At 37.9% G+C, this 13,466-nt stretch overlaps 1 non-coding gene across 1 annotated transcript; it reads right to left on the reverse strand.

Moving 5' to 3' along the window:
• Nucleotides 1–2,353: 2,353 nt before the first annotated feature.
• On the reverse strand, nucleotides 2,354–2,461 carry LOC148562691 (small nucleolar RNA R71). The gene has a single exon (XR_015886730.1). It is a non-coding gene; the product is annotated as a small nucleolar RNA R71 (small nucleolar RNA).
• Between the last annotated feature and the right edge of the window lie 11,005 nt (nucleotides 2,462–13,466).

Raw genomic sequence — 13,466 nt, forward strand, 5'->3', positions numbered from 1 at the left:
TCTTTATTTTATGTTTTATTCATCTTTTAATTATCAATTCTCCATCACCATCTAAATTCGCCTGACTAAGATTTACAAGGTGACCATAGCATGCTTCAAGCCGACAGTCTCCGTGGGATCGACCCTTACTCACGTAAGGTATTACTTGGACGACCCAGTGCACTTGCTGGTTAGTTGTGCGAAATTGTGACAAAGTGTGATTCACGTTTGAGAGCTCCAAGTCTTTGGCGCCATTGTTGATGATCACAATTTCGTGCACCAAGTTTTTGGCGCCGTTGCCGGGGATTGTTCGAGTTTGGACAACTGACGGTTCATCTTGTTGCTTAGATTAGGTATCTTTTCTTCAGAATTTTTAAGAATGAATTCTAGAGTTTCAAGGTGATGTTCCTACCATCACAAAAGCTGATTGATTCTCATCAATTTAGCTATTGAATGTAATGTCCTGCTGAAGCTTGGCCAAACATGTCTAATCCTTTTTAGACTGAAGCTTTAGACTAAAATTGCATGATTCCTGGAATTCTTATTAAAAGTTTTGATTCTCTTTATTTTCTTTTCTATATAATTTTCGAAAAAAAAATACAAAAAAATTTTAAAATCATAAAACCAAAAATATTTTATGTTTCTTGTTTGAGTCTATTGTCTAATTTTAAGTTTGGTGTCAATTGCATGTCTTTATCCTTCTAATTTTCGAAAATTTATACATATTGTTCTTCATTGATCTTCAAGTTGTTCTTGATGATTTCATTGCTCTGATCTTCAAATTCTCTTGTTTTGTATGTTTTGTTGTTTCTTACATGCATTTTTACATTGTTATAGTCCTTAGTATACAAACTTTTAAGCTTGGTGTCTTACATGCATTGTTTATTTGATCTTAGTTGCATTTTTATTGATTCCCATCATCAAAAATTCAAAAATATTTTTTAAAACTATGTCTTTTCAAGTCAATAATACAGAGAATTGAAGATTCAGAACATTTAGCAGAGGAATCAAACAGAAAAAGCTGGGCGTTCAAAACGCCCAGTGAAGAAGGAAAACTGGCGTTTAAACGCCAGCCAGGGAACCTGGCTGGGCGTTTAACGCCCAAAAAGGTAGAGATTTGGGCGTTAAACGCCAGGATGACACTAGAGGGAAGAATTTGTTTTTAATTCACATTTTTTCAAGTTTTCATAATTTTTCAAAATCAAATTTTTTTCAAATCATATCTTTTCAATCATATCTCTTTCAAAATCAATTTCTTTCCATTTTATATTTATTTTTACTATTTTCAAAAAATCCTTGCTTCAATTCAAGATTTACTTCAAAAATTTTCAAGTTGTTACTTGCCTATTAAGAAAGGATCAAATTTTAAATTTTAGAATCATATCTTTTAATTTCTTGTTAGTCAAGTAATCAACTTTAGTTTTAAAACTTTCTCTTTTGAATTTGATTTTCAATCATATCTTCTCAATCATATCTTTTCAATCACACCCTTTTTCAAAATTAATTTTCAATCATATCTTTTTAATTTCTGATTTCAAAATCTTTTTCAAAAATCACTTGATTTCTTTCTCAATCTTAGTTTTCGAAAACCAATTACCAAATTTTCAAAATCTCTTACTTTAATTTCGAAAATTTCTTCCCCTCTTCTCACATCCTTCTATTTAAGGGACTAAGACTCCTCATCAAGGTGCAATTCGAACTCTGTCCCTCTTGATAAGTTCGAATTCCCTCTTTTCCACCTCCTCCTTCTATTCTTCTTTTCTTCTGACACCTCAAGGAATCTCTATACTATGACATAGAGGATTCCATACTTTCTTGTTCTCTTCTCTTTCATATGATCAGGAGCAAAGATAAAAGCATTCTTGTTGAAGCTGATCCTGAACCTGAAAGGACCTTGAAGAGAAAGCTAAGAGAAACCAAAACACAACTCTCTCTAGAGGGCCTAACAGAGCTCTTCAAGGAAGAAGAAACCATGGCAGCTGAAAACAACAATGCCAACAATGCAAGGAAGGTGCTTGGTGACTTTACTGCACCTACTCTCGACTTCTATGGGAGAAGTATCTCAATCCCTGACATTGGAGCAAACAACTTTGAGCTTAAGCCTCAATTAGTTTCTCTAATGCAACAGAATTGCAAGTTTCATGGACTTCCATTGGAAGATCCTCATCAGTTCTTAGCTGAGTTCTTGCAAATTTGTGACACTGTCAAGACCAATGGGGTTGACCCTGAAGTCTACAGACTTATGCTCTTTCCTTTTGCTGTAAGAGACAGAGCTAGAACATGGTTGGATTCACAACCTAAGGAAAGCCTGAACTCTTGGGAAAAGCTAATCAATGCCTTCTTGGCAAAGTTCTTTCCACCTCAAAAATTGAGTAAGCTTAGAGTGGAAGTCCAAACCTTTAGACAGAAGGATGGTGAGTCCCTCTATGAAGCTTGGGAGAGATACAAGCAATTGATCAGAAGGTGCCCTTCTGACATGCTTTCAGAATAGAGCATCATAGGAATCTTCTATGATGGTCTGTCTGAACTATCCAAGATGTCATTGGATAGCTCTGCTGGAGGATCTCTTCATCTGAAGAAGACGCCTGCAGAAGCTCAAGAACTCATTGAAATGGTTGCAAATAACCAATTCATGTACACCTCTGAAAGGAATCCTGTGAATAATGGGTCAACTCAGAAGAAAGGAATTCTTGAGATTGATACTCTGAATGCCATATTGGCTCAGAATAAAATATTGACTCAGCAAGTCAATATGATTTCTCAGAGTCTATCTGAAATGCAAGCAGCAACAGGCAGTACTAAGGAAGCTTCCTCTGAAGAAGAAGCTTATAATCCTGAGAACCCAGCAATGGAAGAGGTGAATTACATGGGAGAACCCTATGGAAACACCTATAATCCTTCATGGAGAAATCATCCAAATCTCTCATGGAAGGATCAACAGAGACCTCAACAAGGTTTCAACAACAACAATGGTGGAAGAAACAGGTTTAGCAATGGCAAGCCTTTTCCATCATCTTCTCAGCAACAGACAGAGAATTCTAAGCAGAGCCCCTCTGACTTAACAACCATTGTCTCTGATCTAATCAAAACCACTCAAAGTTTCATGACTGAAACAAGGTCTTCCATTAGAAATTTGGAGGCACAATTGGGTCAGCTGAGTAAGAAAATTACTGAACTCCCTCCTAGCACTCTCCCTAGCAATACAGAAGAGAATCCAAAAAGAGAGTGCAAGGCCATAACCACATCTCACATGGCCAAACATAGAGAGGAGGAAGAGGCAGTGATTCCCACTGAGGAAGACCTCAATGGACGTCCACTGACATCCATGGAGTTCCCTAAGGAGGAACCATGGGAATCTGAGGCTCACACTGAGACCATAGAGATTCCATTAAATTTACTTTTGCCATTCATGAGCTCTGATGAGTATTCTTCCTCTGAAGAGGATGAAGATGTCACTGAAGAGCAAGTTGCTATGTACCTTGGAGCAATCATGAAGCTAAATGCCAAGTTATTTGGTAATGAGACTTGGGAGAATGAACCTCCATTGCTCATCAAAGAACTGGATGACTTGACTAGGCAGAGATTACCTCAAAAGAGACAGGACCCTGGAAAGTTCTCAATCCCTTGTACCATAGGCACCATGACCTTTGAGAAGGCTCTGTGTGACCTAGGGTCAAGCATAAACCTTATGCCTCTCTCTGTAATGGAGAAGCTAGGGATCATTGAGGTACAAACTGCAAGAATCTCACTAGAGATGGCAGACAATTCAAAGAAATAGGCTTATGGACTTGTAGAGGATGTCTTGGTAAAGGTTGAAGACCATTACATCCCTGCTGATTTCATAATCCTAGAAACTGGGAAGTGTATGGATGAATCCATCATCCTTGGCAGACCCTTCCTAGCCACAGCAAAGGCTGTGATTGATGTTGACAGAGGAGAATTGATCATTCAAGTGAATGAAGACTCCTTTGTGTTTAAAGCTCAAGGATATCCCTCTGTAACCATGGAGAGGAAGCATGAAGAGCTTCTCTCAATACAGAGTCAAACAGAGCCCCCACAGTCAGACTCTAAGTTTGGTGTTGGGAGGCCACAACCAAACTCTAAGTTTGGTGTTGAACCCCCACATTCAAACTCTAAGTTTGGTGTTGGGAGGTTCCAACATTGCTCTGAACATCTGTGAGGCTCCATGAGAGCCCACTGTCAAGCTATTGACATTAAAGAAGCGCTTGTTGAGAGGCAACCCAATCGTTACTATTCTATGATAATTTTCTATTTTCTATTGTTATTTTATGTTTTCTGTAGGTTGATGATCATGTGAAGTCACAAAAACAATTGAAAAAGCAAAAACAAAGTGAAAAACAGAATGAAAAATAGAACACCCTGAAGGAGACAGTTACTGGCGTTTAAATGCCAGTAAAGGTAGCAGAATGGGCGTTAAACGCCCAGTCTGGCACCATTTTGGGCATTTAACGCCAGAAAAGGGCACCAGACTGGTGTTTAACGCCAGGAATGGGCAAGAAGCTGGCGTTAAATGCCAGAAATGGGCAGCAGCCTGGCGTTTAACGCCAGGATTGGCAGAAAGGGGGCGTTTTGCACGCCACTTGGTGCAGGGATGAGATATCCTTGACACCTCAGGATCTGTGGACCCCACAGGATCTCCACCTACCCCACCACTCTCTCTTTTCTTCACCCATTCACCAATCACCTCAATACCTCTTCCCCAAAACCCCTCACCCATCAAATCCTACCATTCTCTTCACCACTCACATCCATCCTTCATAAAACCCCACCTACCTCACCATCCAAATTCAAACCACTTTCCCTCCCAAACCCACCCATAATGGCCGAACCATACACACCCCTCTCACTCCTATATAAACCCATCTTCACTCCTTCATTTTCACACAACCTAAACACCACTTCTCCCCCTTGGCCGAAACATAAAGCCCACTCCATCTCCTCTATTTCTTCTTCTTCTACTCTCTTCTTTCTTCTTTTGCTCGAGGATGAGAAACCTTCTAAGTTTGGTATGGTAAAAGCTAAAGCTTTTTGTTTTTCCATAACCATTTATGGCACCAAAGGCCGGAGAAACCTCTAGAAAGAGGAAAGGGAAGTCAAAAGCTTCCACCTCCGAGTCATGGGAGATGGAGAGATTCCTCTCAAGGGTGCATCAAGACCACTTCTATGAAGTTGTGGCCAAGAAGAAAGTAATCCCCGAGGTCCCTTTCAAACTCAAAAAGAATGAGTATCCGGAGATCCGACATGAGATCTGAAGAAGAGGTTGGGAAGTTCTCACCAACCCCATTCAACAAGTCGGGATCTTAATGGTTCAAGAGTTCTATGCCAATGCATGGATCACCAAGAACCATGATCAAAGTGTGAACCCGGACCCTAAGAATTGGCTTACAATGGTCCGAGGGAAATACTTGGATTTTAGTCCGAAAAATGTAAGGTTGGCATTCAACTTGCCTATGATGCAAGGAGATGCACACCCCTACACTAGAAGGGTCAACTTTGATCAAAGGTTGGACCAAGTCCTCATGGACATCTGTGAAGAGGGCGCCCAATGGAAGAGAGATTCAAGAGGGAAGCCGGTTCAACTAAGAAGGCATGACCTCATGCCCGTGGCTAGGGGATGGTTGGAGTTCATCCAACGCTCAATCATTCCCACTAGCAACCGGTCCGAAGCTACTATAGACCGGGCTATCATGATACATAGCATCATGATTGGAGAGGAAGTGGAAGTTCATGAGGTTATATCCCAAGAGAACCTCATTAAGAGCATGAGGAAATTCCTCATCATGAAATCCCTGAGATACCTCAAGGGATGCATCTTCCTCCACAAAACTATTGGGAGCAAATCAACACCTCCCTAGGAGAATTAAGTTCCAATATGGGACAACTAAGGGTGGAGCACCAAGAGCATTCCATCCTCCTCCATGAAATTAGAGAAGACCAAAGAACCATGAGAGAGGAGCAACAAAGGCAAGGAAGAGACATTGAGGAGCTCAAGCACTCCATAAGATTTTCAAGAGGAAGAACAAGCCGCCATCACTAAGGTGGACCCGTTCTTTAACTTCCTTGATCTTTATTTTCCTGTTTTTTCGAAAATTATGCTTTATGTTTATCTATGTTTGTGTCTTTATTACATGATCATTAGTGTCTATGCCTTAAAGCTATGAAAATGAATCCATCACCTTTCTTAAATAAAAAATGTTTTTAATTGAAAAAGAAAAAGAAGTGCATGAATTTCAAATTTTAAAACAGTTTAATTATCTTGATGTGGTGGCAATACTATTGTTTTTCTGAATAAATGCTTGAACAGTGCATATTTTTGAATTTGATTGTTTATGAATGTTAAAATTGTTGGCTCTTGAAAGAATGAAAGGAAAAGGAGAAATGTTATCTGATGATCTAAAAAATCATAAAATTGATTCTTGAAGCAAGAAAAAGCAATGAAAAGCTTGCAAAGAAAAAAAATCAAGCAGAAAAAGCCAATACCCCTTTAAACCAAAAGGCAAGGGTGATAAAAAAGATCCAAGGCTTTGAGCATCAGTGGAAAGGAGGGCCCACAGGAATAAAATCCTGGCCTAAGCGGCTAAACCAAGCTGTCCCTAACCATGTGCTTGTGGCGTGAAGGTGTCAAGTGAAAACTTGAGACTGAGCGGTTAAAGTCATGGTCCAAAGCAAAAAGAGTGTGCTTAAGAGCTCTGGACACCTCTAATTGGGGACTCTAGCAAAGCTGAGTCACAATCTGAAAAGGTTCACCCAATTATGTGTCTGTGGCATTTATGTATCCGGTGGTAATACTGGAAAACAAAGTGCTTAGGGTCACGGCCAAGACTCATAAAAGTAGCTGTGTTCAAGAATCAACATACTTAACTAGGAGAATCAATAACACTATCTGGATTCTAAGTTCCTATAGATGCCAATCATTCTGAACTTCAAAGGATAAAGTGAGATGCCAAAACTGTTCAGAGGCAAAAAGCTAAAGGCCTCGCTCATCTAATTAATACTGATCTTCATAGATATTTTTGGAATTCATTGTATATTCTCTTCTTTTTATCCTATTTGATTTTCAGTTGCTTGGGGACAAGCAACAATTTAAGTTTGGTGTTGTGATGAGTGGATAATTTATACGCTTTTTGGCATTGTTTTTAGTATGTTTTTAGTATATTTTAATTAGTTTTTATTATATTTTTATTAGTTTTTAAATAAAAATCACTCTTCTGGACTTTACTATGAGTTTGTGTATTTTTTTTGTAATTTCAGGTATTTTCTGGCTGAAATTGAAGGACCTGAGCAAAAATCTGATTCAGAAGCTGAAAAAGGACTGCAGATGCTGTTGGATTCTGACCTCTTTGCACTCAAAGTGGATTTTCTGGAGCTACAAAAGCCCAATTGGCGTGCTCTTAATTGCGTTGGAAAGTAGACATCCTGGGCTTTCCAGTAATATATAATAGTTTATACTTTGCCCGAGATTTGATGGCCCAAACAGGCATTCCAAATCAGCTCAAGAATTCTGGCGTTTAACTCCAAAACTGGCACAAAAGTTGGAGTTAAACGCCCAAACTGGCACAAAAGCTGGTGTTTAACTCCAAGAAAAGTCTCTACACATGAAAGCTTCAATGCTCAGCCCAAGCACACACCAAGTGGGCCCGGAAGAAGATTTGTGCATTAATTACTGATTTCTGTAAACCCTAGGCTACTAGTTTTCTATAAATAGGACCTTTTGCTATTGTATTTTCAATCGGGGGGGAATTATCTTTTGATCCCTTGATCACGTTTTGGAGGCTGGCCTCTCGGCCATGCCTAGACCTTGTTCTTATGTATTTTCAACGGTGGAGTTTCTACACACCATAGATTAAGGTGTGGAGCTCTGCTGTTCTTCATGAATTAATGCAATTACTACTGTTTTTCTATCCAACTCAAGTCTATTTCTTCTCCAAGATATTCATTCGCACCCAAGAACATGATGAATGTGATGATTATGTGATTCTCATTACCATTCTCACTTATGAACGCGTGATTGACAACCACTTCCGTTCTACATGAACAAGCTTGAATGCGTATCTCTTGGGTTTCTAATCTAAGATTGGAACCTTCGTGGTATAGGCTAGAATTATTGGCGGCCATTCCTGAGATCCGGAAAGTCTAAACCTTGTTTGTGGTATTCCGAGTAGGATCTGGGAAGGGATGACTGTGACGAGCTTCAAACTCGCAATTGTGGGGCGTGTGACAGACGCAAAAGGATCAATGGATCCTATTCCGACATGATCGAGAACCGACAGCTGATTAGTCGATGTTGTGACAGAGCATCAGGACCATTTTCACTGAGAGGACGGGATGTAACCATTGACAATGGTGATGCCCAACATAAAGCTTGCCATGGAAAGGAGTATGAATGATTGGAAGAAGGCAATAGGAAAGCAGAGGTTCAGGAGGAACAAAGCATCTTCATACGCTTATCTGAAATTCCAACCAAAGAATTACATAAGTACCTCTATCTTTATTTTATGTTTTATTCATCTTTTAATTATCAATTCTCCATCACCATCTGAATTTGCCTGACTGAGATTTACAAGGTGACCATAGCTTGCTTCAAGCCGACAGTCTCCGTGGGATCGACCCTTACTCACGTAAGGTATTACTTGGACGACCCAGTGCACTTGCTGGTTAGTTGTGCGGAATTGTGACAAAGTGTGATTCACGTTTGGGAGCTCCAAGTCTTTGGCGCCATTGTTGATGATCACAATTTCATGCACCAAGGAGGAAGTGGCGTTTTTAGCGTGCTCCTTTGAATCCACGCTGAACTTGGCTTTTTCTAAGTTCAGCATGGAGAAGGCAGCGTGTGCTTCCCTGGGAGTTCTCAAATCTACGCTGAACTTGGCAGGAACCAAGTTCAACGTGGAGGTTGTAGAGGTTTCTGGAGACGAAATGTGCACTATTATATATCGTTGGAAAGCCCTGGAAGTTAGCTTTCCAATTCCGCTGAAATCACATCAATTGGACCTCTGTAGCTCAAGTTATTTCTGTTTGAGTGCAAGGAGGTCAGGATTGACAGCATCATTCGCTTTCTTCCTTTTTTGCTACAGAACTCCGTCAAATCCCTCCGAATGCTACCTAAAATAAATAGAATTGTGGACAACTTAAAGTAGCATCCATAGTGGCCAAAATATATTTAAATTTTGATTAAACTTAGCAATTCAAGTACAAATTCACAAGGAAAAGATAGATAAGATGTTCATGCATCATGCTACAGCTGGGATCCCATGTCCCGTGTTGAACTGGAGTCATGCGTACGCTGGAGATGCATACGCATAGTAGGGTAGATTTCATTACTTGTGTGATGCGTACGCATGACACCCTTTTGTTTTCCCAACGTGCCACACCTAGGGTGCTACGTGCCACAGGCAATCCTCTTTGTTTCTAGGGAGCTCTCTGATTGGTTCAGAGAGCTCTCTGTTTGCTCCCTTTTCATGTGGTTCTTGTTCCTGATAATTCCTAGCCTCTTTTTCCTCTTTGTTCTTTGTTAATTTTCTTCCAAATTCTTCTGTAATAAATGAATTCAACTAACTCAAAGTAATGCTCATTTAACCATGAAATTATTACTTGTCTAACAAGAATTTTTAGCTAATTGAATGAAATTATAAAAGAAAAATAACTAAGGATGTGAATGCATCAGATACTTAGCATTTTTTGTAGTGATAAAAAAATGAGAGAGCCTAATTCCAAGATTTTACTACCATATAATCCTCCATCATCCCAACTCCCTTAAAGGCTAATCGAAAATTGAATGAACTACAGAGTCTACAAGAGAAATTACGAGAGGGTAAACTCTCTTCAGACTATACATTCTAGGATGGTTTTCTTCTCTGCCATGGAAAAATTTGGGTACCATAATTTGACAACCTAATAATATTCCTCCTTCATCAATTACATACCATGATGACATCCGATCATAGCAGAATATTAAATATGTACAAGGAGTTAGGTTAAGCATGTGATCTAATTCATTGATCACTGCTCGGATTGCCATTACACCAAATACATCATTGCAAAGCCTCAAAGTTTGTTACAATCCCTTTTGGTACCGACGAGACCATGGGATGACAACATCATGAACTTCATCCCCAAAGTGTTGCCCTTTGCTGGATTTATTACACTTATGGTCGTAGTCGATAGGTTTAATAAAACAACTCGAATTCCCCCCCCCCCTAAAAACTGATTTCATAGCTAAAGTGGTAGCTCAAAAATTTATCCATGCGGTGGTACAATTTTATGGGTTCCCTGCTATGATTGTCTCGGATCATGACTAGTTGCTTTTGAGTCGATTTTGGAAGCAATTGCTTTAGAAATTGTTGCACTAAGCTCCTTTTTAGTACATCATATATACCACCCACAAATAGATGGCCGCCAAACTGAGACAATTAATCAAACCCTTGAGCAATATTTACATGTGTTTTCTCACTATTATCCCACCGAATAGTCTGTGTATCTTTCTTGGGCTGAATACTACTACAACACCTCTTTTCACTCTACCATTGAGATGTACTCTCATGAAGCTTTGTATGATGTTGCTACCCGTCCCACTCATGGATATATAAGTCATACCTCCTCTATTTAAAACATTGATGACATATGCTGCGTGCGAAGGAAGTGCTTGATATGGAGCTTCAATATCGACCAAAGGCAAGCTAAGAACGCATGAAATGTCGAGTTGTACACAGGTTGAGAAAATTTTTAATGTTGGGGATTGGGTCCTTCTGAAACTCTAACCATATGGACAAGGTTCTGTGATTGCCTGTGAAAATTTGAAGCTGGGAAAGCGATTCTATGGAGCCTTCAAGGTACTACAGAAAAATTGGGGGTTTTTATTGCTTATAAGCTAGATATCCTTGAAGGCAATGCAATCCACCCTGGTTTTTATGTTTCCTTGTTAAGGGAACACAAGGGTGAACCATCGAGTGAAGGGTGCATTCACAACCTTTCAAAGTTGCTTCCATTTGAACCAATTTCTACTACCATCATTGACAGTTAAATTCTGCAGGCTAAGGAGGGAACAAAGAACTGCAAGTGCTGGTGGAGTGGCAAGGAACGTAGCTCAATGAGACAAGGTCACTTGGGTGGTGAGTTGGTTAAACTTATAAAGATATTTCCAAATGAAAACCTTAAGGACAAGGTCACTATTATAGAGGGAGTGATTGATATGAATCGAATAATAAATAATATAAATACTGTCCCTATGCAAGGGATTAAGAGTGATGAAGAATCAAATGGTTCGAGTGCTCCCAATTCTAGAACAAAAGAGCAAGCGTGTGAGGAAAAAAGTTATGCATTATTGTAATTAGGAGTTATTCCCTTACTCAAAAGGGGAAGTTTACTTACTGCTGCATTTCAATTCCAGTTTATACTCATATTTATTCTTTTACTACCGCATTCCAATTTTAGTTTATATCATATACCTTGTTCCTTCATTTTCTTAATTCATATTTGAATTCCAAATTCTCTAGTAGCATTTTTTTATGCTCTTTTATTTGTTCACTTTGTTATTCAAATCAGATTATTGTAGTAGAGACTATCAAGAGATTAATTTGATGTATTATTAAATACATATATAATTAGTTTATTAGGTAACAATATATATGAAAAAGTAATTCATTTTTTGATTTTTGAAAAATATTGATTTTCACGTTTAATTAGTATTTATTGATAGTTCAAGAAATATAAGTATTCAAAGAAAAACATATTTTGTTGGAGAGAAATGTTAATAGCTAACACCTTATTTTTATATTATTAGAATTTAAAATTAAGAGTTTATAATTTAGTATTTAAGGTGTTAATCAAGTATTAACAAAAAATAATAAATTTTGTTGATCATATAATATTGCTCTATATTAAATTCTTGAAAAGAGAGTGGTGACTATTCATTCTAAATTTCTAATAGTAAATATGATCATTCTCCTAATTCCCAAAAAAGTAAATATTTAAATGTATTTTTAGTTTGAAAGGAAAAAAAAATACTTTGTTTATTTAGTAATTAAAAAAACAATTATACTATATAAACACAAAGAATAATTTACATAAATAAAAAGATAAGGTATATTTTTTGTCTATAATATTTTAAAAATACTTTAAAAATATTTCTAACATTTAATTTAACTCAATTTTACTCAATATTTGAAATAAATTTAAATTCTATTCCTATCAATAATTTTTTTACAATCAACAAGTCAAAAATTCTTTTCTAGTTTTACCCTATTTTTATCTTCATGATCATTATCATTATCACCATCATTATCGTTATCATCATTATAAACCCTTCACCCACGACCTTCATCTTCATCAATACCATTCATCTTATCCCATCTCAAGCCTTCATAGTTTTACCCCTAACCCATTATTGCCAACCACTCTATAGTCATCTTTGCCACTATAACAAACTATCCCAGTGCCATCCCGCAACTGCAAGCTAAGCCATTACAGCTACTAGTCCCATCCCAACCCACCACATCTCAACCCCCGAATCCCTCATTGGTTGATTTTTTTTACATGGAGAAAAGGAAAAAGAGAAATTAACAGAAGCAACATGAAAGAAAAATGTGCAAACATAGAAATGGTTTAAGCACTTCTTAGTCTATTCTGATCAAAGATGAAGAAACGATTAAGCTCTATATGTAGTTCCAGTCAATCCACATAATTCACATTATCCTATGATTCTTTTCTCATAAGCCAATCAGCTTGTTCACGGATTGCTTTAGTTCACTATATAGAACAACATAAAACAAAGTACCTTTCGATCCATCCACTATTGCTGACTTTGGCTGGCTTCGACTTGTATTTCTTCTCTGCGATAGAGTGGAGAGAAGCGTACTCAGCAAGTTCGGTTGGAACCTCGAGCCAGACCAAGCGCATAAGATCAATTCAATGAAAAGGAAGAGGGAGTGTGGCTTCGGGTTCAATTTGCTCCGATCGGTTTGATTGATGAAGAAGCGTAAGTGACAACAACGGCAACAACATTATGTGCAGTGTTTATTATTAAAAATAATTAAAGAGTAAATAGAAATAAGAAACAAAAATTGTTCTCAATCTCTGCTATGATGTTTGCTTTTCTGCAATGTAGTTCTTCTATATGGTGATTTGAGGGTTAGGTGTTGTGCGGTGACAGTGTGATAAAGCCTAATTTCTCTAGTTAAAATTGGATAAAAAGTCATGGGTTTTGTCAACTATCCTACATGATTTCAACTTGATTGGGTGTTTTTGTGGATTCTTCTTCTGAATGCTTTAAACTTGTGAATTATGATCTTTGGATTTAATTCATCCAAGTATAAGTTGCTATTTTATTCCACTTGATTCCTTGATGAATTTTTCTTAATTAGTGATTCAAGAACTTAAAGGGTTAAGAGCATAAGTAGAATAAAAGGATGAGGAAAAGCATGGAGCAAGGAAGAAGATTCAACTCATCCAAGGCACAAATCCAACTTGGT

Source organism: Arachis ipaensis, chromosome B6, assembly GCF_059453495.1.
Source record: "Arachis ipaensis isolate K30076 ecotype BB chromosome B6, ASM5945349v1, whole genome shotgun sequence".
NCBI classification, from domain to species: domain Eukaryota; kingdom Viridiplantae; phylum Streptophyta; class Magnoliopsida; order Fabales; family Fabaceae; genus Arachis; species Arachis ipaensis.